The sequence below is a fragment of the Pantherophis guttatus genome, chromosome 9 (genome assembly GCF_059756535.1).
Source record: "Pantherophis guttatus breed Tessera chromosome 9, ASM5975653v1, whole genome shotgun sequence".
NCBI classification, from domain to species: domain Eukaryota; kingdom Metazoa; phylum Chordata; class Lepidosauria; order Squamata; family Colubridae; genus Pantherophis; species Pantherophis guttatus.
Genome location: NC_142071.1, coordinates 16,953,064 through 16,978,528, shown reverse-complemented (window position 1 = coordinate 16,978,528; position 25,465 = coordinate 16,953,064). Strand labels below are relative to the sequence as shown.

The window sequence follows — 25,465 nt, the reverse complement described above, 5'->3', positions numbered from 1 at the left end:
AAGCAATCAACATAAATAATACTAGGATACTAAATAAAACAATATAAATCGTAAGATACAAGCAACAAAGTTATAGTCATAAGAAAATAAGGAGATAGGTAATAGGAAAGATGAGAAGAATAATTTGGATAAACTATGCAAATTTAACTCTGCAAACAGAAATCAAGGTGAGTCTAGCCCAGATCATTTTCTGCAGCTCCCTCCCCTCCACCTTGATTCTATTATATATTTTATGAAGACAACCATGGTCCAGGCCAGGGTATCTAAGGAAGCACCTGATACCATTGGAACTAATCAGTAGAATGTAAGACCAGTAGAATGATCTAATTTGGCTCCCTTAAGGCCAAAAAATTTTGGCTGGTGAGGTCCAGGACAAGTGCCTTTTCTGCTATCCTACCCTCTGGAATATTTTCCCATTGGAGGTGAGATCCACCCCAGCAGTCCTGGCCTTCTTGGCTCGCCACTTGGCCACTGGGGGTGTCTGATGGAATAGAGAAGATTCTCACTCCCAGGCTACCCATCATCTTGGTTTTTAATTTTAATTTATAGCTTTGTATTCTACTTTAATTGTTTTTCACACTGTTTAACTTTTATTATTATATTTTATTATATTGTAAGATTTGCTGTATTAGTGGGATGGGCAGCATAGAAACAAATAAATAAAACCCCTCCATGTCATCTCCTGGCCAACTTGTAGAGACCCCTTGCTGGGAATGACAGAATCATCCGGGCACGGAGAGAAACAAAATGCTGGAGTAAGAGGGCCCTTGATCTGATCTATTCTAGTCCTACTTTTGGCAGAAGGGATGATATACTTATAGGAACCTTCTTGAGGAAAGTAAGTTGGCTTCTTGGCATAATCTTGCAGTATATTGCAGCTCCTGCTGGGAAAACTACTATGGAAATTTTCAAGACAAGCTCATCCAAAATAGAAAAAAAAATTTTTTTCCTACCAATTAATCAAGGTTGTTAAACAGTAAATGAAATGCTACTTCCTACTTTCTTAATCTTAGAATCACTGCTACAAAAAACTATTGTTTTGTGATAGAATGGTTTACAGATGCAAAAGCCAAAAAGTTGAGAAACACTTCTTCCCAAGAACAAATAAATTCTGCAGGTCAGAATTTGAGACTTCCCTAATCTCAACCATTCCATACAGGTAGTCCTCGTTTAACGACTGGTCACTTAGTGTCCATTCAAAGTTACAATGGTGTTCCCCAGAGTTACTTATGACCTGAGTTCTGCGTTCCGATGACTGGCCTGTCCCCCGAAACACATGATCGTATTTTGGACACTTTGCAGTTGGCTCACACTTACAGCCATTTGCACTGCCCCCAAGACTGCAATTTTTGCTTTTTGGACTTCCTGCTTAGAAAAAAACCCCACCCATTGAAAAAAAGGGGCCTGCTTAATGACCATGCCGTTGACTTAATAACTGCTGAAAAAAAGGTTGTACCATCTGTCGTATTTGCTTGGAGTTGAAGTCCATAGGAAAAGCACCAAGTTATGGGCAAGAATAGTATAAAAAAGAGTTGTACATTTTTTGTCAGACTAAGGGCCACATTTAACATTTGAGTGGCCCTTTATTTATTCAGATTTATTTTAGCCACCAGTGGATTCAGTGTGGTGTACAAAACCATAAAAACCACTTAAGACAAAACCATATGGACAGTCCAAACTAAAAGCAACACAAATCAAACAAAACAGCTGCCCTCTTCCCAAAATATACAATAATACATTAATCCCAGTCTTGGGACAGATGCCAGGTTTTAAAAGCTTTCTAGACCCCTCTGAGAGAGGGCACTGTCCTTATCTTGGAGGTGGGGGGAATGCGGTTCCAGAGGATGGGCCCAGGATAGAGAATGTCCCCTTCTCTAGCTTCATTTAATTTTAAATATATTAACTCTATGTAAACAAGTTAATTTTTGTATGATTGCTATCTATGTAATATCAATCCATTAAAAAAAAGACTACAATTAAATGGCAACATTTGAAAGGATTTTGGGAGAACACAAACTCTGTGCCCCAATGTAAAATTGATTGATTGATTGATTGATTAATTACATGCTATCAAGTCATTGTCAGTTTTAACAATCACATAAATATTCTTCATGGCAATCTGTCTCTGATCTGGTCTTTCAGATCTTCCAAAGATTGATGTAAGATAGAACAGAATAAATAGACCTGTAGTTTAATTTAGAACAAAATATTCTCTCTCTCTCTCTCTCTCTCTCTCTCTCTCTCTCTCTCTCTCTCTCTCTCTCTCTCTCTCCCTTTCTCTCCCTCCCCCCCCCTCTCCCTTTCTCTCTCTCTCCCTCCCTCCCTCCCTCCCTCTCTCTCTGTGTGCACATGCATTTGGGGAGGTTTATGTGTGTTTTATATTCATTGACAGTACAGTACTGTGTGCAGATGAGGGGTTTTTTTCTATCTAATCTTCTTTTGAGCAGGGAAAAATTCATCTCAAATAGGGTCATTTTCCTGTCTCCGGTAAATTCTGGGAGTCTTAATTCTTATCATTGCACTAATAATTTGCACCTCCTCAAATGCACACCTCACCTTTGTTCCACAAATAACCTCGATGATGCAGAGGTGTGTTGTGAGCAGCGCCAAGCATCTGAAACAAATGTCTGGTTTAACTCGCCTGGGGATGGATGGGAGGGGGGGGGGTCAGGAATAGCAAGCAGAGAAGGAGAATTCTGTTGGACATATTTGTCAGTTTAATAGCTTAAACCAGGCCCTCTAGGAACACAGAAAATTAGAATTTTTGCTTCTTGAATAATGGAAGGTGTTGTGCTTTAGCAACCCCCCTCACATCTCGAGATAAGTGGCAGATACCATATTGAACTCAAATTAATCCTCATTTTTCCGTTTGCCACACTTTGCTTCTGCATTTGTTTGTTTGTCTTTCAAGTTTGATATTTCATTTTGCCAGTTCCCCGCTGAGCTGGTATTTGGAGTTGGTTCACAAGCTGCTTTGCTTTTTGCTGATGATGTGCTTGCTCCAAAATATTTATTCATTTATCTTTAAAAAACCTCAGGAGTTTGGGAGGGAGGGTTCCCCTCTAACAACCTCTGTAATGGCTGGTCCAAGGAACTGGCTGGCTTCCAGCTACTGACATACAGAACTCTTCATGAAACCAGACAGAATTAAACCCTTTGTTTCCTGTTTGGCAGAGAGAGCGGGTGGGGGGGAGGGGGGAGGAGAAGGAGAAGGAGAAGGAGGAGAGCACACACCAAGATATTGAAGTTCTCAATAGGGTTGCCAGGTCTGCTTCCAAAAAATAGCGGACAAGCGGGGGGGGGCGGGTTAAGTAGTAAAAAAAAAATTACAATTAAATTATATATTTTCTTACAAACATTTTAACACGTATTAAAATAATCACTTCAAAACTTTACTTAAAATTCAAAACATCAAATATATTATAATAATATGTAAAATATTAAATTACATTTTACTTTGCTGTCGTGTATATTTTTTATTTGACTGCGCAGCTTTGATCAATTCTTTGTGTTTAAGGAATAATTCTTTAATTTCAGTACAACATTGAGAAATATTAAAAAATATACAAAGTTCACTTCGAACTGATGGTACAAGCAGTTGGTTACGTTTGTCAGTCCACAAATTTCCCATGATGCTGAAAATTCGTTCAACATTTGCATTTGATACCGGAATTGATGCACAATACTGGAACAGTTTCAATAAACTCGGAGCTGGCTCTTTCTTGAAAAAGTACGTCCACTTATCAAGGGATGAATCACCCTGCAGATGAACATAAACTTCTTCTAAGGCAGAAATTTCATTGAAGAGAATGTTGGGTGGAAGTTCTTCTCGCCATGGTGATAATAACCAGATGTTCGTCATTTCTTCTAAAGTTGGAGGATTATTGCGATCAATTAGATTGAAACAATTTAGCATCTCATATACTGAATCGGTGAAATTATACCACTTTTCTAGGTACGCAATGGCTCTTTGATACATGTTGATGGCTTCTTTCTTGAACTTTTGCACGGCATTCTCAGGCAAATGTTTTTTACGTAAGGCAAATAAAACTTTCAGTCCAAAAACTGCTCATCGTATTTTTTTTGCAAAGAATCACGCAGCTTACACTTGATAATGTGAAGATCACATGCAAGAATTTTCTTGCTTTCCAGCTTCAGTAGGGTGTCTTGCATTATTGACATGAAGAAGTGCGTGAAATATAAATCCAATTCTGAAATTGTTGATTCATCGTCCTTTGCGAGTTCATTTTCCTGATCCGAAATAAGGTTCCAGATAACCTTATGGCACTCATCAGATCCAAGAGAAATAAAATATGATTTTAGAGGTATCCAGTTTAAAAAAGTCTTTTGACCGCTTTAAACAAACTTAACCAAAGTGTTGGAACATGGCGCAAAACTTCATGGAATTCTGACTCGCAAAACTCAAAAAATGATTTCAACTCTTCTCGTTTCTTCGCAGAATTCGAAAATTCAGCAAAAACCTTCAGCACTACATTTTCGATATCAAAAGATAACTGCTTTAATGCATTTTTTGCGCTGTTGTGTAAAATGTGATTATTGCAATGAGCATTCGATCTTTGTCTCATTCTAACTTATGAAAAAAAAGACAAAACGCGATTCTCCTATCCTTATTCTCTTAGACTGTGCAGCTTTAGATTACGTACCATTTCATCATAAAGCTTTTGAATAAAAAAAATGTCCACTATTTTGTGTGAAAAAAAATAGTGAACATAATGTGAAAAAAGTGGACTGTCCATTCAAATAGTGGACACCTGGCAACCCTACAAGATCATCTTTGTATTAATTTAATTAGTTAAATGAAGGGGGAAAAAGTTAATTAGTTAAATGAAGGGTGTTTATGTAATAAATGCATTTTTAAGGGGTTAAGACAGTTGTGGCATACATAGAAAAGTGATTTACGTTCCATTTGCCTGCTGAAGCGTGAGCATTCTTAACAACGTGGAGTTCATCATTACAACCTTTATTTTTTATACAGCTTGAGAATGCTGACATTTGTGTGTTAAGTTTGTTGTGATAGCCTAGGGACCTGTCCAGTATACGGACCACTGTGAGTCTGTTTCAAAGCTAGTTCCAAAACTTTTTGGTAACAGAGCACTCCATCCAGGATGGGAGATTGCATTAGCTGGAAGCAAGCTTAGAAGAGGGCACTTAAACTGTGAAATTTCCTCAGCTCTAAATTTCAGCTATACTTCATCCCTCTGCCAACTTTTTGTCATCTAAGGCAGGAGTCCCCAATCCCTGGTCCACAGCATACCAGAAACTGGGCCACACAAACAAGCCCCATCCGCCGGATGCAGGCAGTACACAAAACCACACCCCCTCTGGTCTGCGGAAAAACCTTGTCCCTGGTGCCCAAAAAATTGGGGCCACTGATCTAAAGCATCCATCTCCTTCTATGGATTGATTGTAGAAGAACATGTTTATATTTCATCATGCAGTGATTCTGTGGAAATTATAACAAATGTTGGCTCAGCTCACTAAACCTGTCTGAGGCAGATAATACTAAAGATAGGATTTACTTCCTAAAGCTAATGTCACCCCAGCCTTTATTTATGTATTGGTTATTGTAAAGCCAATTGCAACTTTTGAGGTAAGGTAGCAAGGTTTTGTTTCAAATTTAGATATGCACACGATGCCTTCCCCAAGACTTATTAACTAATAACCAGGTAATTCAACAGGTTAAAAATAACATAAATAAATTCAGGTGCCAATTTGTGAACCTGTGTAATTGAATTTCTAATGAATAGCTGCCGAGGAGAGTGTAAGCCTTGGGATTTATTCATGCCCTTCTAATCTTGTTATTTTACAAGTATTCTAAAGTAAAAATATTTGTGGGGATTTGGAACAAATCAGAACAAGTAATTAAAAATGATCAATAGTGCACACTTCAAAATTCATGTTCCACTCTTAGTTATTCAGTGGCTAGAGGATGCAAATACTCTTAGTAAGTAATTGTTTTTCAGCTAAGTTAACAAACCTTTTTTAAAAATAGCCTTACCAGATGCTCCTTGTTTTGAGCACAGCCCCATGTTTCCATTTGACATTTAATAGGATATTATAGCAGCAGCATTCTGCTTCAGAAAGTCAGGAATACTGTCTTCCAGGAAATATTATTTCTGCTCCAAAGTAATCATTGCTGGTCAATACGTACAGGTAGTCCTCAAGTTACAACCACAATTGAGCCCCAAATTTCTGTTGAAAAAAGTGAATTTTGCCCCATTTTATGCCCTTTTTTTTGCAGTTGCTAGTAAATGAATCTGTCTTTCCCACTGATTTTGCTTGTCAGAAGGTCACAAAAGGAGATCACATGACCCCAGGACATTGCAACAGTCATAAATATGAACCGGTTGCCAAGCTGGTCCAAATTTTGATCATGTGACTACAGGGGATGCTGCAACTGTCGTCAGTGTGAAAAACAGTCATAAGTCACTTTTTTCAGTGCTGTTGTAACTTTGAACGGTCATTAAATGAATTGTTGTAAGTCGAGTACTACTTGTATTACATTATTTAGGCCCCTCCCCAGTGGTGAAATGTAAAATTTGTTACTATCGGTTCTGTGGGTGTGGCTTGGTGGGGGAATAATGTAACTGGGTGGGCGTGGCCAGCTTTTTTTTTTTTTTACTTTTAAAAGCATTTTTTCTAAGAGGTTGTAAAAAAATGCTTTTAAAAGGCTCTGATGATCCCAGCTGAGTTGCTTGATCGTCAGAGGCTTTAGTTTTTTTTAAAAAGCATTTTTTTTTTTGCTTTTAAAAGAAAAAAAAGCCTCTGATGCTCAGGCAACTCAGCTGGGATCGTCAGACAATTGCAGCTGAGTTGCGCGATCATCAGAGGCTTTTTTTTTTTTACTTTTAAAAGCATTTGTAGAAAAAATGCTTTTAAATGTAAAAAAAAAGGCTCTGATGATCGCGCGACTCAGCTGGGCATGGGGGGTGCGCAGGGATTTCTGCTACTGGTTCTCCGAACCATCCACCGCCATCGCAACCGGATTGAACGATCCGGTCCGAACTGGGAGCATTTCACCCCTGCCCCTCCCCCTTTTAATTTTCAATGATGATATTAGTGTTATATTTTACAACACTTCAAAATTCCTCTGAATCTGCTTATGCCTTTTTCTTAAGTGGAAGATGGTTTTTTTTAGCTTGGACACAAGCTTAGAATGTGAAGATACTAGTATGGCTGCCTCTTTTCTTCCCTCCCAGATGTGAGAATCTCACTTCTCAACTCTTGGGATTATTGGACTGGGGAAGAACAGGTTAAACTTTTGTGTCCCTGTTAATCTCAGACGTGTTTATTATGCCCTGTTTCCTTGCTGATTTTTTTTTTATTTTCAAAACTGAAATTTGCATTTAAATATTTAATAACTATTTTTGTATACATCTTATCCTTCAACATACATTTCTGTATGCAGTTTAGCCTTGTAAAGTGCCTTACTAACAGTACAGCCAACAACTCTTGCAAACTTTACAAAATAGCAAATTTCAGAGATTAAATGAGTTCCACTTATAAATTCCTTGAATTCTGTTTCTCTTTTTGGCCTTCTTTCCATGCCACTTTAATTCTGGCTTAAGCAGTTAATTCCGGAACTGATGTAAGTGCACTTGCTATATATTTTATCTGGTTATCATCTTCCCCAAATTCCTTTTAGATGTTTGTATGTTCCTTCTTGGGCTCCTGGGTATAGATTTGTTGCTTTTTTTAAAGAAAGCTTTCATTCTTCTCCACAGACAGCAGAGTTACTGATCACTCTAAAAGTGCACGTTTGTGATTTGGAAGATACGTTTAGGAGTACAAACTGTATTTCTCCACCAACCAAGCAATCAAGAATGGTATGTGAAAACCTTTATACTTGCATTTAAAAACAGTTCTTTTCTAGATCTGTGGACAATGTTTCTCCTCTCTATTCCACACCAATCAGTTCTATGTGCAGGGAGTGTATATTCTAAACTTAATAGCAATAGCTATAGCAGCTAGATTTATATACCATTTCACAGTGCTTTATAGCCCTCTCTAAGTGGTTTACAGAGCCAGCATTTTGCCCCCAACAATCTGGGTCTCATTTTACCCATCTCGGAAGGATGGAAGGTTGAATCAACCTTTGAGCCTGGTGAGATTCGAACTGCCACATTGCAGGCAGCCGGCAGCCAGCAGTCAGCAGAAGTAAAGAGCCTTGGTAGTACTAGGGTTTAAGGCACCCTGTTATTAAGCTGCTTAAGACCAGCTGCCTGCAATTACTGCAGGGTTCGAATCTCGCCAAGGCTCAAGGTTGACTCAGCCTTCCATCCTTTCTAAGGTAGGTGAAATGAGGACCCAGTTTGTGGGGGCAATAAGCTGACTTTGTATAAATATACAAAAGGATGAAGGCTATTGCTGAGCACATTGTAAGCCGCCCTGAGTCTTCGGAGAAGGGCGGCATATAAATCAAATTAAAAAAAAAAAAAAAAAAAAAAGTAGCCTGCAGTACTGCATTCTAACCACTGCGCCACCACCAAGCAATAAGCATTCACCTGTGTCCAGTATTTCTTAGTGTTTTCATTGACTTTTTTAAAAAATGTGGCACCTAATAGTATATATATTGCTTCACGGTGCTTTATAGTCTTTCTAAGCAGTTTACAAAGTCAGAGTATTACTCCAATAATCTGGGTTTACTCACCATCGAAAGGATGGAAGGCTGAGTCAACCTTGAGCCAGTGAGGATCGAACTGCTGGCTGTCAGCAGAATTAGCCTGCAATACTGCATTCTAACCACTGTGCCACCACGGCTTTAATCAATCTTTTTTGCTTGGATATAAAGCATAACAATTCTGGCTATGAATTAACAGTAGTTAACTGATAATTCCAGAACTGTATTTGAGACTCAAATCTTGCAACTTCATTTTTCACAGAAATCAAGTACTGTGTAACAATACTGATACCTTGGTACTACAGTGGTTTAAAGCACCCTGTTATTAACACAGCTGCCTGCAATTTACTGCTGGTTCGAATCTCTCCAAGGCTCAAGGTTGACCCAGCCTTCCATCCTTTCTAAGGTAGGTTAAATGAGGACCCAGTTTGTGGGGGCAATAAACTGACTTTGTATAAATATACAAAAGTATGAAGGCTATTGCTTAACGCACTGTAAGCCGCCCTGAGTCTCTGGAGAAGGGCGGCATATAAATCAAATTAAAAAAAAAAATACCCTTCATTTAGCATAGAACCTTTTTTCCAGTGCATTCTTAACCTCGAATGGTCACTAAAGAAATTATTGTAAATCGAGGACTACCTGTGTTTCAAGAATAATTTGGTAGTGCTTCACATCTCCATATTTTAATGGCCATTAATAAATCCCATTTTTGCTTACTATAAAATTCTTGCCCTTTTTCGATTGTTAGAAAAGAAATAGCATAACAAAAACGTCCCCCAAGGAATTTAAAGTGACTCTCAAGAACTGGGCAGCTCTTCCTTCCTTTTCCTATTGCAAGCACCCCAAATAGTAAGTTTTTCTTCTCTTCTGCTACAAATTCAATATGAAGGTGCTTCAGAAACTGCATGGCTGTTTCTTATCCCACAGAGACCACTTAAAATCACTTCTTTCTGGGGCTAAAGGTTGGAGAAGAGACAGGTTCCCATTGACCTTTGTCTCTTACCAATCCATTGAACAAGAGAAGAATTCCTAAGTCTTCTTTGCCACTAGGGAATAAAATGTGAACTTCAAAAGTTTAAAATACCCCAAGGATGAACTCTGTCTTCAAGGCCAGATTAAAATGCAGCCTAGATCCATAGGTAGAATTTAACTCTCTGGGCTTTCAACTTTCTTTTGGAGCTTCTTTACTTATTTATGTTTGTCTACCTTTCTGTCGAAGAGTGTGTTTGTGTGCGTGCACATCAGTGCATGCATACACAATGTCTTTGGAATGTGTATTACTGTCACTATTTCCATCCAAAAGAATCAGATTGTGTGTAAAGCCTTTCCTTGAAATTTCCACGACTGGACTGTACAGTGGTTAAAATGCTTGAATAAGTGGGCTTGAATGTGCCGTGCACTTTCCATACATTATGTATTTTTATCATCAACAACCTTGTAAAGTAGATTAGGAGATAACCTAAAACCTTATGCAGCTGTTGAGTGAGAGGATATGGCAATGGTGAACATCTGTTTTTTGGATTAAGGGCCATTTAGCAGGTTTGTCAAGAACCACAATTGAAATTTGAATTCATTTTTAACAGCTGCATGTTATTATACAAATGCAAAAGATTTGTTTGCTTTTAATTGCACTGAGTGATAAATAAAATAAAGTGGTATATATTGTAAATGTAGCCTGCTCAACTTTTTATGCCCAGATACCCACTATCATAAGGAATTTGATCTTGCAGCCAGGGGAAATGTAATTTCTTTGCAACTGATTCAAGGGCCTAAATCTCTCTTACCAAAGATTGAACAATGGAATATTTGTTCTTGAAAATGAAAGGATGGACGATCTAGGCATATAGTTATGGGTGAGACTGTAATGATTGTTGGACTTTATACATCTGACTGCACTTTACAACTTCGTTGCTGGTGCATTTGCTGAAAACCAAAGGGTCCTTGATCCAATGGATCAGCCCAGAATATTCTTCCTTGCAATGCCCAATCCCAGATCCATTGTCTTGAGATGTACAGAGTAAGCCCTTCTTTTGATGCAGCAATCACTGGGAACAAATAACAAAGCCACATCCATTCTTCCAGCCATCCTACCACCTCCTTCTCTGTTCCATGGCTTTTATGCAGAACAAGCCACAATAATTGCTAGTTTTCTCATAGACTAGGCTGTTTATAGGTCTCAGGAACTTCAAACCACTGGTTTCTTTCAGGCGATATTACTCATTCAGGTTGCCAGTAACTCACCAAGATCTCATGCCAAAGATTTCCAGTTCTTCTATCTCAAATCCTTTCTTAGCAGGAGATAAGAGGGAGTTCAATGTTATATATCTGAAGTGTTTGCTCCTTCTGTCTGCTGTGGCCCTCTTCCCTAAGGCAACCTCATAAACAGGGAGCAGCAGCTATTATCAATAAATGTTTAATGCCATCAAGGCATTAGACTATCAGCAGTAAATTACAGTGAGCTGTATATTGCAGGATTGGTGAAATAGGGCCTGGGGAAGGTAGGACCCCCACCAGCTCCCCAAATTTAAATTAGTGACTGTTCCAAATATCACGGGATGTTGAGTGATTTATTTGGAAAAATTGTGAAGATGTCAAAGATAGAAGGTGTTGTAATATTTATTCTTGAAAATGAAAATCTGGGCATACAGTTATAGAAGACACTGAAAACATTGTTGGTCTTTATAGTATGACTATAATTTACAACTTTTTTTGCTGATTTTCAGCTTTTTCAGCTAGTTTCTGGCAAAAAAAGGCTGTAGGAATGAATGGACTCATTTTATTTTCACAACATATAGACAGATTTAACCATAGTTTCAATTGGGAAAAGGTGTCAATCCTAGACCAGGCCAAATCCCAAAATGCCAGGGAATTTCTAGAAGCCTGGCACTCTGACAAACCAGCCATCAATAGACACATAGACATTAACAACATCTATAGACTATGCAAAAGAGACTATCGATCAGCCCAAAAGAGAAAAAGACTACAGCACCTCTCCACCAGATTATCATAGATTAACTTCAAGGTTAATTTCAGACCAACAATCAAGTAAGCAATACCCCAATCAAGAAACTGCCAGTGCCATCAGTAAACAGCTCAACCAAAGAATTCCTAAGACCTCCTCAACCCACACAGACAAGCAAGTCACCAGAATACAAATTGACAGCAAAGAGCACTCCTTACTACCGGTAGCACTGATAATGTTACCTAGTTAGAGTAATGAAACGTCTGCATGAAAACAAGCAAGCTCAGGGAGCACCAAGGATCCCCCCGAATGGACTCACTTTATGACTTTTGCAAGAAAGGTCACAAAATCAGGTTGTCCATGTGGGTGCCTTGACGTACAACCATGATGACTAAGAATAGAAATCAGGCTCCATTACATTTGTAAATCAAGAACTACTTGTATTAAAAGAAAGAATTGTATGCACGTAGATTTACCAGAGAGAAATTGTGCTTACTCAACATTGTGCAGTAAGCGTGATCCTGTTTCTTTTGTTACACTCTTTAGGGGCACAGCAATAATCTCATTACTTATTCAGTTCCTTTTATGCTTGTTTAAACATGCCCAATTACTGATAAATGCTTACCTCCCTGTGCAGGGCGGATATAGGTATATCTCTGGGACACTGTGAGAAAATCAGTGTTTATCGTAACATTTTCTTCCTTGGCAATTGGTCTCTTGAATTAAGGAGTCATTTACATTCTACACTGAGATCATCCCTCGAAGGATGTTTTTTTTTTTTTAGAAAAGTTTTTTTCCCTTCATTTCCTTCATTTTTGCAGTTTGCAACATCCTGTTGGGATTGATGAAAATAAAATGCAAATCTGTCCGTAACATTTCTATTTAAAACAAGAAGGTATGTAAAGGAAATAACTCAGTGAAGAATGAAAGTTGTCTTACATGAAGACAGACTAGCTTGGTTTATCTAACCTCAGATTTTGTATTGTCAGCTAAATTAATTCTTGACTAAATTAATTCTTCAGTTGTGAGGTTTTGTGTCTTTTTATTTTATTTATTTATTTATTTTAGATGCCAAGTAGCCAGAGCTTTTTTTAAAAAAAAAATTCCTGAGGAAAAAAAATGACTTCCAAATTATTTATTTATTGCATTCTTCAAATTTTTTTACTGATATTTCAGGGTAGTAGAAAAGTGTTAATTTGGAAGGAAGGGAGGGTTATCATTAAGTGGGCTGTACTGTTTTCTTTTAACTGCTTTTTAAAAAGTGCTTTCCACTACTTCAGAGACTGTGGAACTGCAACTAATGGCAGCTTGGGGACATTCCTTACTGAGAATGTCTCAGTGGGAATGACACTACATCAGGACATAATGTCATTCCCAGGGGCATTTTTGTTCCCCACAGTTGTTGGCTACATCAGTGAATCCAGAATCAGAATTACACAGAGCAGTTTTTCCCATTCTTATGCTGACCAAAAGTATTAGACTTCAAATATATATAATCCTGGATAGGAGAGGTCTGGACTTCAAAGCATCTGAAGAAGACCAAGGTGAAGAAAGACGAGGTAAACGTAAGGTCTAATCTCGCCAGCCGACTCTGAAAATGGAAACAAACAATAACATTTTGAAATGCATTGAGGCATGATAACCTCAGATATTTCTAAACTTTGTTTCTCCTTTGACTACTCTATCTCTTAGGGATAAGTTGTGTGGCCCTGTGTGACTTTTCCACTTCTTAGGGGTGGAGATTTGTGGCCCTCCAAATGTTTCTGAAATACAGTTCCCCGCAATCTCTCCTCCCTCTTGTTGGAGAAGAAAAACCAGAGCTGGTGGGTGGAGTTAAGTGTGTCATCAACTTAGAATCATTACATTCCCATAAATAGTCTAAATGCAATCTGTCTTGAATTCTGTTGACCCTTATCTGCTGCCAATTTAGTACTGAACTTTAGTTGACTAGATTCTTGTGTATAAACTTGAGCGATAAATCTTCTGCACTGCAATTTAACATATGGTCCTGATCCTTTGTGCCTGACAATTATGATGAGAATAGTAGTTCAACAATTCCTGAAAGATTCATACCTCTCTTATTTCCCTGTTTACCCATCTTGCTTTTCATGGACCAATGAAAAGTTTGAGTCCCCAAACAGATATTTTACCCCAGCAAGAGTTAGATCTAAAGTACCTTGATCCTGGAAATATTAAAAATGCTATGTTTAAAATTTGATAACTCAATGATCCAAGGTTTTTTTTAGAAGCTTCAAATACTGTATTGCTGATTAGTATCAAGATTTTTATTCATGTGCTATGGAAATGGTTATAGAAAGGACTTGGATTAAACCAGGGTTTATTAATAACGATCAAAATAATGCAGAAACTTGGGTTACCAGATGGGCAGATTCAGTATAACTAATTTGATATTTTATTTTCCATCCGTATTAGTACCCAAAGAGCTAGTTCTTATTTCTAATATTTGTGAAATTTAATTCTAAGCCAACCTTAGTATTGTGGTCTTTGGGATCTGCTAAGGACCCACCTTGAGCAACCAATCAGCATTTGCTTGAAGGGCAAGACGTAACCAAGAAAAAGAACCTACTTAAATGCTTATTATATACTGGGAATTTTGTAAATCCTCTTACTGGTTTTGAATGAGGTTCTCTGGATGCATAAGAGTCTGAACAATATTACAATATAGAGTTCAGTATTTTGTCTTCTACGACTAATGATGCTTCCTTCCCTGTTCCTTGCTGTTCCTCCCCTTGTCCAATTCTACAGCAGACAACCAGACACATTTGTTATCTTCTGTCAGATATTAGGAGATATAACTCATGTGTTTGTATGTGCACACTTTTAGTCCCCTGTGAAGAAGTTGAATTAAGAAATCATTCTGTTAACTTAAGATCCAGTTCCATCAACTAATATTTCTTTAATGCTTCCCTGCTAGCTCTTAAAAACCTCCTGCCATGTTGACAATCAGCAAGTCATAAATCACCAAAGCATTAGTTTCCATCTTGTTTTTCTCTCCTAATGTTCAGAAGATAAAGGCTTATTAATGAAAGCATTTTAATAATGCCTTACCATGATTACATGTGTTTGAAAATACACTCAGCCCCAGATTATTTACAAGTCTTTGTCATCTACCGACAGACTGATGTTACCGAGTTTGAATGAAATGTCTACAAGAAAACCACCAAGCTCAGAGAGGACCAATAACTCCTCTTTGACTTTGTCATGTCTTTGTGCTAAAACCCTTTCTTCCTTCCTTCCTTCCTTCCTTCCTTCCTTCCTTCCTTCCTTCCTTCCTTCCTCCCTCCCTCCCTCCCTCCCTCCCTCCCTCCCTTCCTCCGTCCCTCCCTCCCTCTGCAGAGTTCATTGGAAGCATAACATTTCAAATATATAAAACACATAGATGCTTTCCTACTTGCAGGGTTTCCTCTAAATTTTTCTAAATTTTTAGTTTGGATTTTTAGTTTAGTTTGTCTGCTGTATCAGCTGGTTTATTTTCTATAGAAATAATCCTATAAAACAGTCAAATCAAATGTAGGCAAATTACTAGAATAGGATTGTTGGTGTCTGAAGCAAATTGTACTTTCAACTCCAGAACTGAAAAAAGAAAAATAGTTAACTGATTTTTTTTCCCCTAGACAAATGTGTCTTCCGACCTCAACTTCTAGAGTTCAGAATGAGCATTAAAAATGCATGAGTCTTATGCATCTTGAATAATTCTTCCTGTCAAATCCCCTTTACTGAGCTCTTTCTTTTAATGTTGGAGAGCAGAGTTGAAGGTCTGAGAAGGCTTCACAAAAGCCATGCTTCAAAAGTGAGGTCTGAAAACATTTCACAAGAATGATTTAACAAGCTTCCCAGGATGGGGTTGTATGTCAGGGTCAGGCAGAAAGTGTGATGTTATTTTATCTGGGGAATAAGTTGTTTAGTAAGCAAGGAACATTTTTAATCTTTCATAAACACCCAGAGGGCTGCAGATGAAAATTAAGGAGATGTTTTGATGGTGCAAGGTGAACTCATGGATTTTATAATCCTATTGGGAATCCTCATTTCAAACAAAATATATGATACAGACACACACACACACGTATATGCATTCATACATACATATACACACACAAAAAAACACGTGTGTGTGTGTATGTATATGCATGAGGGATGCAGTGGCTCAGTGGCTAAGATGCTGAGCTTGTTGATCGAAAGGTCGGCAGTTCAGCGGTTTGAATCCCTATGCCGCCTAACAGGGTGAGCTCCCATTACTTGTCCCAGCTTCTGCCAACCTAGCAGTTTGAAAGCATGTAAAAAATATAAGTAGAAAAATAGGGACCACCTTTGGTGGGAAGGGAACAGCGTTCCGTGAGCCTTTGGCATTTCGTCATGCCGGCCACATGACCACAGAGACGTCTTTAGACAGCGTTGGCTCTTTGGCCCCCTAGAGTCAGGAATGACTAGCACATATGTGCGAGGGGAACCTTTACCTTTACCTTTATATATATGCATACATACATACATACATACATACATACATACACACACACACACACACACACACACATATATATGTGTGTTTTTAAAAAAAATTTAAGGTGAAAGATAAAAACTAACAGGAACTAAAGTTTATAAGAAGAAAGGAATAGGAAAGGAATAAGAGAAGAACAGAAACCAAAATGCAGAAAAGAAACATAAAGAAATTATTTCCGATTTTCTTTTACAGCTCTTATAAGTATAAATGTAAATTAACCACTACATTGTTTATAATTTTTCTATAATCTATTTTTTTCCTCATCATTACACCTGTGCCTAATTGGGCTGGGCAGAGTATTTCAGTTGCTTCAAAATGCTTCACGTAAAGCAATAAGCCCACTTACCAGAGGTGGTATTCAGCAGGTTCTGACCAGTTCTGGAGAACCAGTAGCGGAAATTTTGAGTAGTTCAGAGAACTAGTAAATACCACCTCTGACTGGCCCCACCCCCATCTATTCTCTGCCTCCCAAGTCCCAGCTGATCAGGAGGGAATGGGGATTTTGCAGTAACCTTCCCCTGGAGTGGGGCGGGAATGGAGATTTTACAGTATCCTTCCCCTGCGATGCCCACCAAGCCACCCCCACCACTGCCATCCACCCCCCCCTTCTAAAGAGCAGTACAGTCCCATTGCTTTGTTATCCCTTATTTCTGGGCTTTTCTTAGTTTTCATAGATTATATAGTTTGTTGTTTGTATATACACTGAGAGTTTATGCACCGGTGACAAATTATTTGTGTGTGCTATCACATTTGGTCTATTCTATTCTATTCTATTCTATTCTATTCTATTCTATTCTATTCTATTCTATTCTATTCTATTCTATTCTATTCTATTCTATTCTATTCTATTCTTTCCTTATTCTTTCCTTAGTCTAGTCCAGTCCAGTCCAGTCCAGTCTAATCTACTCTATTCTATTCTATTCCTTTTCAGTCTTTCCTTATTCTAGTCTAGTCTAGTCTAGTCTAGTCTAGTCTAGTCTAGTCTAGTCTAGTCTACTCTACTCTACTCTACTCTACTCTACTCTACTCTACTCTACTCTACTCTATTCCTTTTCAATCTTTCTTTATTCTTTCCTTATTCTAGTCTAGTCTAGTCTAGTCTAGTCTAGTCTAGTCTAGTCTAGTCTAGTCTAGTCTAGTCTACTCTATTCCTTTTCATTCTATTCTATTCTATTCTATTCTATTCTATTCTATTCTATTCTATTCTATTCTATTCTATTCTATTCTATTCTATTCTATTCTATCCTATCCTATCCTATCCTATCCTATCCTATCCTATCCTATCCCTTTTCATTCTTTCCTTATTCCATTCCACTCCACTCGACTCCACTGCACTCCATTCCATTCCATTTTTCTTGTGCACATGAGAGCTGACATTTCTGACTCTTTCTGGAAATCCCTAAAGATGATTTTGGAAATGCAGAAGAGACCCCAGAAGTTTCTTAAGTCCATGGAGGAGGCACATAGCATTATTGCAACTGATGAGACACTGTTCTAAGCTGGTCTGCCTATCAAGCCTATGCATGTTCCTAGGAAAAAATACAAGCGCTTGGACATACCACCAGAAGAAATGGCAGATGCAATCCTATTTTCCTCTCAAGGAATCTTTCTATGTGTAATTTATCAGCATGAAGAGATTTTGGCCTTCTTTCTTGATGTGCTAGATAAAAGCTTTGTTTGCAGGTCCAAGATGCAGAAATCATGTTCCCGGATTTCTTAGTACTGATCTATCTTTTCTACCTTAGATGTAGGCCTTGATACTACAGGTAGTCCTTAACAATTGTTCATTTAGTGACCATTTGAAATTACAACACTGGAAGAAGGACCTTATAACTGGTTTGCACATTTACGTTCATTTCAGTATCTTCACGGTCACTTGATCAAAATTTGGGTGTGTGACAACTGGCATGTATTTATGATGGTTACAGTGTCTTGGGGTCACGTGATCACCATTTGTAACCTTCCCAGCTGGTTTCTGACAAGCAAAGTCTAGGGAAGCCAGAGTCACTTAACAATGGCATGAACTGTGGCAAAAAGATCATAAAATGGGGCACAATGCATTTAACAGCTGTCTTACTTGGCAACAGAAATGTTGGGCTTAATTAGTTGAGAACTACCTCTAGATTTAAGGTGGGCTGTAAAGAAAACCCCTTGATCTTTAAACCTGTCCACAAAGACCATAAACTTATAAACCTATGTTTTAAGAGCCTTATTGTACACACCAGGGGTGGGTTCTATTTACCTTTACTACTGGTTCGCAACAGGATCACGCGCATGCACTTGAGTCACTCGCACACGCGCCTTGCTTCTGCGCAGATCGCTGATGATGACATCCAGGGCAGTGGGTGGGGCCTCCTGCCGATTTTACTACCGGTTCTTGCGAACTGGTCCAAACCGGGAGCAACCCACCACTGGTACACACCATGCAAGGATGAGCTGTGTCTTTTGTTTTCAAACATCCAGCCCAAACAAAGATTAATTAGAATAGTTATAGGGTGTCTTCAGTTATTTGGCTGTTGCTTGAGCTGAGTAGTATTCAATTTATTCTATCTGTCTGAGGCAGATATATAAAAATATAAAACAAATTTATATAGGGAAAGAGTTGAATTTTAAGGACAGTGCCAGGTGATGTCATCTGCCATGAAAAGGAGTTGATAGTACAATGATACCCTACATAAATTTCAGCTGCCTATCTTAATGTAACTATCGGAGAGAAAGCAATGATTTTTTTCTAAGCTAGCATGGACTTGGTTTAACCAAATTAAACTTCAAACTAGTCAAATTAACTTCAGGCGGCCTCTTTTTTTCAGTACAGCCTACTTGCCAATCTTTTTATGTGATCCCTAAATATGTTTGGTACTAGTCAGTGTGCTTATCCATAGCTGATAATTAGCGGGTTTTGTAATATTACAGATCACAGTTAAAATCAACTTTGTTGATTGATCATGTTGTTAATGCTGATTGATTAACATTGTCACACCAGTGCATTTTTCAATCCATTGGAGTAAGATATTGGCTGAAACAGGGAAACTGAAGTTTATGAAGATTCTCAGTCATCCAGGTCATGGTTGTCTCAAAAGTGCTTTTTCAAAAGGCAAATGGACTTTCTATCTCCTGTTTACAACACAGTCCTTTCAGCAGTTCCAAGAAGGTTCCATATACCCATTTGCACTATTCAGGTGACCCTGAGCACACAGATAAACCTTCCAGTGGCCTCAACAGCTCTCAGCGAGAGTGCTAATGACCAGATGACTTCAAGGAATAAGTCATCCCTTCCATTCTCCACCATTCAGTCAGAACTGAAGAAGCTTCTTGGATGAGAAGCAAAACGTCTTCAAGGGAAGTCCAGTTGCCTTTTGAAAAAGCATCTTTGGATCACTAAAGTTTGTTTCGTAATACCTTTCCTGGACCTTGATGAATTACATTCCAAGACTAGATCATAAAACTTAAAAACAACCACATTCAACCTCAGATATCAGCAAATTCTAATAAATTGGTGAAGATGTTGAGTTTGAACATAGTAAAGCTTTATACCCTGGACTATAAATATAGCATTTGTATAAGCTATTTCAGAGTGCTTATCATTTTGGAAACATTCTTACATACCATTGGTTTGAATGGCCAGACAGTTTCTTTATTAAGAGTTAGATAACTTGGGAATGCTGTTTCCTTGCAAAATCTGCACTGCAAAAAGGCATGTTCTCAGCTTTCAATTTCATCAAAGGCCCAGGGGCATCTTCAATAAGAAAGGGAGTTTCTCTTGTTATGTTGCTATAAGTGCATCCCTGATTAAAGAGGGAAGGGCATTGGGCCACAGTATAGAGAAGCCCCAGCAATATTGAATTGGAAACTTATATCGGTACAATATTGTGTGAGTTGCAGTTTCCTTGATTTGTTATAAAATTGATATAGCTTTGGGCAACTGCAAGGTTATTTTGAAATCTCATTTTATCTAGCCTTTGTTTTATCAGATCTCAGGGTTGAAAGGAAATCAGGAGACATATATAAACCTATCCTGGCCCTTTGTGGACACTACAGGCCTTGATGGTTACTGGTTTGGAGGGTTTTAAGACATTGCTTTAAAATCCAGGCCCCAAACAATATCAAGATAAGTGTGGATATTACAGCCAGTAGTTGTCTATATAATATAACTATCAACTCTCCCAACAAACATTCATCTCTTTCTAGTCAGTAGGATCCAATCAGGATCTCAAAGTAGGAGTAGGATCTCAAAGTATGTTTGGAGATAAATTCCACCAGAGTCGATGGAACTAATCTTCAAATAAAAGTGCATTTTGATTTTAAGCAATATTGATTGCAATCATTCAGTGTGCAGCAGAGGAATATGTTATATCTTTGGATCATATCAGCAGTAAGCCTTTGTTTGTGTATGTCTCTTTCTCTGTGTGTCTTTGAACTTCAGAATTCCGATAGGTGATGCTTAAAAAAGGATTCTGTTAGAAGAACCATCTCTGCAGGTCCTGGAATGACTGCAAGATGCAGATCTAATTGTTCTGGTCTTTTGAAATCTGGTGCCACGTGAATTGTTATTTTGGGACAATTTCTTACAGGTCTGGGGCCTAGTAAAAAAAAGAGAACAAAAGAGACCGTCCTTAATGGATGTACTGAATATTTATTTTAGAATAAGTAAAAGAATTCACCAGTGCACAAAAATGTTGGTTACTAGCCAATGTAATGGAAGACATGCTTATTTTTATTTTTATCCTATATAGAATACAGAAGCTTGAAATAAAAAGAAATGCAATAATATGCCTCTCAAAAATCTGTAGATATTTATGGTAATATACCTAGCTTGTGCAGAAATAATACGTTTATTGGTAACTCTGGTAACTTCCAAGACACTTGGAGCTTAAAACAAAGAAGAACTCAGCCAAATGTCACTACCTCTTATATATTGCTTTCCATTAAAAGTAGATTATTCTGAATTAGCTAGGGAGTTCAAATGTGACAGAAATGTCACTTTATTGCCTGGGTTTTCACCGAGCAGCCTGGAAAACAGTATAAGTTGGTTAACTGAGTTTTTTTTAATTGCATCTACAGCATGGAACGTGCCATTGTGACCAGAGGTGGTATATATCAAGGGAAGTTCTAATTGCATTTTAACAATAAGAATGTATATACCTTTGCTTTTACTGCCTTTTAAAAACACCATTGGCTATGCATGGTTGCAGATGATTTTTTCTATTGTAGCCACCACTTGTTAATTTACCTTGGTCTGCATTTTCCAGATGGGGTAATTTTGTTAATCTTGTTATAGTGAATACATCATTTACCTACAACTAGTGACCCTTGATAGAGTATTAGATTTGTTTTGGCGCATAGCTAAAATCTTGTTTTCAGAGGCTGTATGTGCCAGAAAGTGGTGATTGGATCACAATGCAGTGAAGAATATTTTCCACCTTTCTGTTCGGCTTTGGGGTTTCCAAAGAAATAGAGTTGATATGCGTTGGAACATGGTAGTGATCTAATCCAAATGGAGCCTCTCTGTGATTGGATTTTGCTTCATTAGATGAATGGGTATAAGGAAGGATAATTCAATGCAGGAACATCCCCTTTGAATAAAAACGAAAACTGAATAAAGAATTAGTAACTCTTGGCCAAAATATCTAGGAGCCTAGAAGTTATGCAGGGCCAGATCTGGTTAGTATTTGGATGAGACGACTTTAGGAAATACCAGGGATGTCAACGAGACTAGGTAGAACATCAAAAAAAAATCTTCATGGTTGTGTCCATGAAGTCATCAGGAATTGAGCTCAACTCAGATGGAACTCCAGTGAGAAAGAAATCTAGATAGAGATGGTAGAAAAGCTACCAGGCAGCCCAAAGAATGATGCTGTAGGAGCTCATCCTTCAGTATGATCTTTCTTACCATTTATTGGGCAAGTAAGGGAAAGCTTGAGTCAGTCTTCCCTATTGGGGTGACACTGCAAGGTCCCCACTATTGAAAAACCCAGATGGAAGGGAATATCTTCCCTTGGGATTTTATTGAAATCATAAAATTTAGCATGTGGTTTAACAGATGATAATTAAAGGCAAGGATGTTCACTTAAATCCTTTACCTACCTTATCAAGAAAGAGGTAAGAAAATTATACTCCAGCCACTTGTATTTCATGAATGTTCTCTACTAGTTTGATAGAATTTCCAAAGTCAGTTATCTTCCAAGTATTGTCTTTTGTCTTACTCCTGGTGACATTACAGCATCACCCATGGAAAGTCTGAAGTTCTCTCCTTCTCTTTCTCTCCAGTATTATCTGCTGTGAAGCCAGATTTCCAGCTTTGAGTTTCCAAAGTGTTCAGTAGAACAACATTTTTTGAATGGGTTACTAAAGCCCTGATGAAGACCTCATTCTCTATTCCAGATACACTTCTCTCCCCCCTGTGTTGCCTCTGGGCTGGATTTTGTGGGTGTTACTACAGCTGCACATGCTGGTAATGATCCTTACACAACATATTTTTGGTCTGCTATGTTCCCTGGAGGATCTTGTGAGCTTCAGTTGAACTGGGCCTGTTTTATGAGTGATTTAATGTGGTGTAAGCAATCTGCGTACATTGTGTATGAGTGTCTGAGAATGAGACAGAACGCACTGCTGCTGTTGATATCACATTATTTTATTAGAGTTTCAAAGCTGATATTAAGTGGACATGATTTCTTCCTATGGACCATTAATTTTGTTTTATTGCTGGCCTGATGGCCGTTACCCTCCCCTTCTTGCCAATACATTCCTCCATTAGGCTTGTACAAATTAACAAAATATGAACTGTTTAAGGCATTGCTTTGAACAATGGGGTCAGTGCAAAAGAGGGCTGGGAGGGTGTGTGTGGGGGGGTAGAGGAATAATTTGTGGTAATGGGAGGCTGAGGAGTGGAAGGGAGGCAAAAGAATAAGATTTGTAAACTCTGGAAGATTATGAGCTGTTTCACACGAGTTATTTTGTAGTAAAGGACTACAACTGCACAAACTGGAAAAAAAAAATTCCCAAGATTAATGTAATAAATTAAACATATGAATGGCTACCTTGTTAACCAGATACTTCTAATATTTTTGCATATGATTCAAATAGCTTTAGTTTGAGAAAAAAAGTGTGAAAGCAATGTGGAGAGATCTATCATAAGAGTTATTTTTTTATACGGATGGAGAAAAAGGAGTTATAATCTAAAGCTGCCTTTTCCTGTTTTCTTTGTTTCTTTATATAATTCTCCAAATCACATAAAATAATTTAACCTAGCAAGGCTTTAAAATTCTACATCTTTTTTGTAGGTATGTTTTCTATCATTCAGTGCTTCTGTATATAGCTTCACTTAAATATAATACATGTAGTGTTTCACATTTATTCTTCAAAAAAAATTGCCTTTTAGTATACATTTCCCTGATTATCTTCTTTACATCAATTTCCATGATGCACTTTTGTAAATTGACATTTTTCCAATGTAAGCGCTGTTTCTCTTTACATCACTACATAACACTTAGAGTTATATACCGTTTCACAGTGCTTTACAGCCCTCTCTAAGCAGTTTACAGAGTCAGCCTATTGCCCTCAACAATCTAGGTCCTCATTTTGCTGACCTCGGAAGGATGGAAGGCTGAGTCAATCTTGAGCTGGTCAGGACTGAACTCCTGGCTGTGGGTAGAGTCAACCTGCAATTCTGCATTCTAACCACTGCGCCACCAATGCTCTACATTTTTCAATGTGTAACTTTTATAGATGTATTGAGCGTATTGCTCATACACATTTTTGTGAAGGTTTTGATCTGAGAAAAATGGATGATAACCAACGTGTTCCACCCCTCAATGCTGAAGCAGAGACTATTTGAACTCTTACATTTATCCATTCCTAAAGAAATTTATCAGAGATTTATTTTATATGTCTTTTCAGTACTATTGCTGACAGAAAGTTCGAACTGAGCTTTGGCTGGTTTAGTGTTCCACTCACTATACCATATTTGGGGATTTTAATTTAATGGTGGGAATCCTCAGATCAAATGACGTAAAACAGTATAAAACTTTTACAGACTAAAGTCAGTCATAAAACAAAATTCCAGTGCAGCAAAGACAACTGTAAAACTGGGTTTCCTTTCAAAGCAATTGTGACAAGAAATTAAATAAAAGAACCGAGTTAATGAAGAAATGCAGTTTAGATACATCAGAAGTTAAACTTTCCATCTTGCTTTAACCTTTGATGATGGGTTAGTTGCAGTGGTGGGATTCAGCCAGTTTGCACCACTTCGGGAGAACTGGTTGTTAACTTTCTGAGTGGTTTGGTGAACTGGTTGTTGGAAGAAATCATTAGGGCAGAGAACCGGTTGTTAAATTATTTGAATCCCACCACTGGTTAGTTGTAAACATATTTTCATCAATTAGCAGGTGTTTTTGAAGTGAAAGATTGATGCATTTGTTTTTCTAAAGATTTATTACTACTGGGACCATCTTAAAAGAGATATTCAATATTAGCAGAATCCTGATCTTTTGGCTAAATCTCCTTGCTACTTCAACACTCTGTCCCATATCCTTTAGACTTCCAAAGAGTGCTCTGCCCTTCATAAATTAGCTTTTGATTTAGTTATCTGATTACATTTTCACAATTGTGATTATGTATTGACTTTCCAACTTTGGATTTGTCCTTTTCTTTTTCCAACATGGTCAACATTGCTGCATTTTTGCTGAGATTGTGGCCCTTTTTAATACAATGCCCTTTTGCTGTATTCACAGATGGTTACTGGAATTGGATCCTGAGACTTCTGTCTTTCAAGTGGGTAAGGGAAAATTATTGCTAAATTATCCTGATCTTGGATGTTAAAAATCATACCAGAAGTGTGATGTTTTTGCCATGCCACAAGGTGTGTTATAGCGAAGCCCTTACTGTTTAAAAGCTTAATGAGATTAATATGTTCAGGTTGGATGGAAAAAAGCTCATATGGAATCTGTTTCTTTAGTTAAGACTTTCTGAGTAGCAAACTACAGTGTGCAAAATCTCTCCATGTTTGAGCACTTCAACCCTCTGGAACTCTCAAAAAATTGAGAGTTCATACTAAAAATAAAGCTGACAAAGCTAATAGCCAGTATTTACTTTGATTTCTTCACCATCTTCATAGAAAAGGCCAAATGAATTCTTCCTTTTCAAAGCAGTGTCTGGCTTGACCTGACACTTTCAGAACTCCTGTTTAAGGAAGCTGACTTCTGGTTTGTAACTCAGTCAATCAAAGTAGAAGTATAAAATCATAGGGCTGGAAGAGACCTTGGTGGTCTTCTAGCCCAACCCCCTGCCCAAAGCAGAAGTCCTTATATCATTGGGCCATCATGCCACATTCCGCCTTTGGCACCCT

At 38.0% G+C, this 25,465-nt stretch overlaps 1 protein-coding gene across 28 annotated transcripts in view; it reads left to right on the top strand.

Moving 5' to 3' along the window:
- PKNOX2 (PBX/knotted 1 homeobox 2) overlaps positions 1 to 25,465 on the top strand; it is a 338,759-nt gene that overhangs the window by 40,179 nt on the left and 273,115 nt on the right. For 12 of the 28 annotated variants that reach the window (XM_087875601.1, XM_087875616.1, XM_087875609.1 and 9 more), the window contains 2 exons: positions 7,746 to 7,847; positions 24,852 to 24,895. The gene's annotated coding sequence lies outside the window, so the exon portion shown is untranslated. Of the gene's footprint in view, positions 1 to 7,745; positions 7,848 to 8,903; positions 9,048 to 24,851; positions 24,896 to 25,465 lie in introns of all 28 variants that reach the window. The other 16 variants (XM_087875613.1, XM_087875605.1, XM_087875594.1 and 13 more) reach the window with 2 other exon arrangements.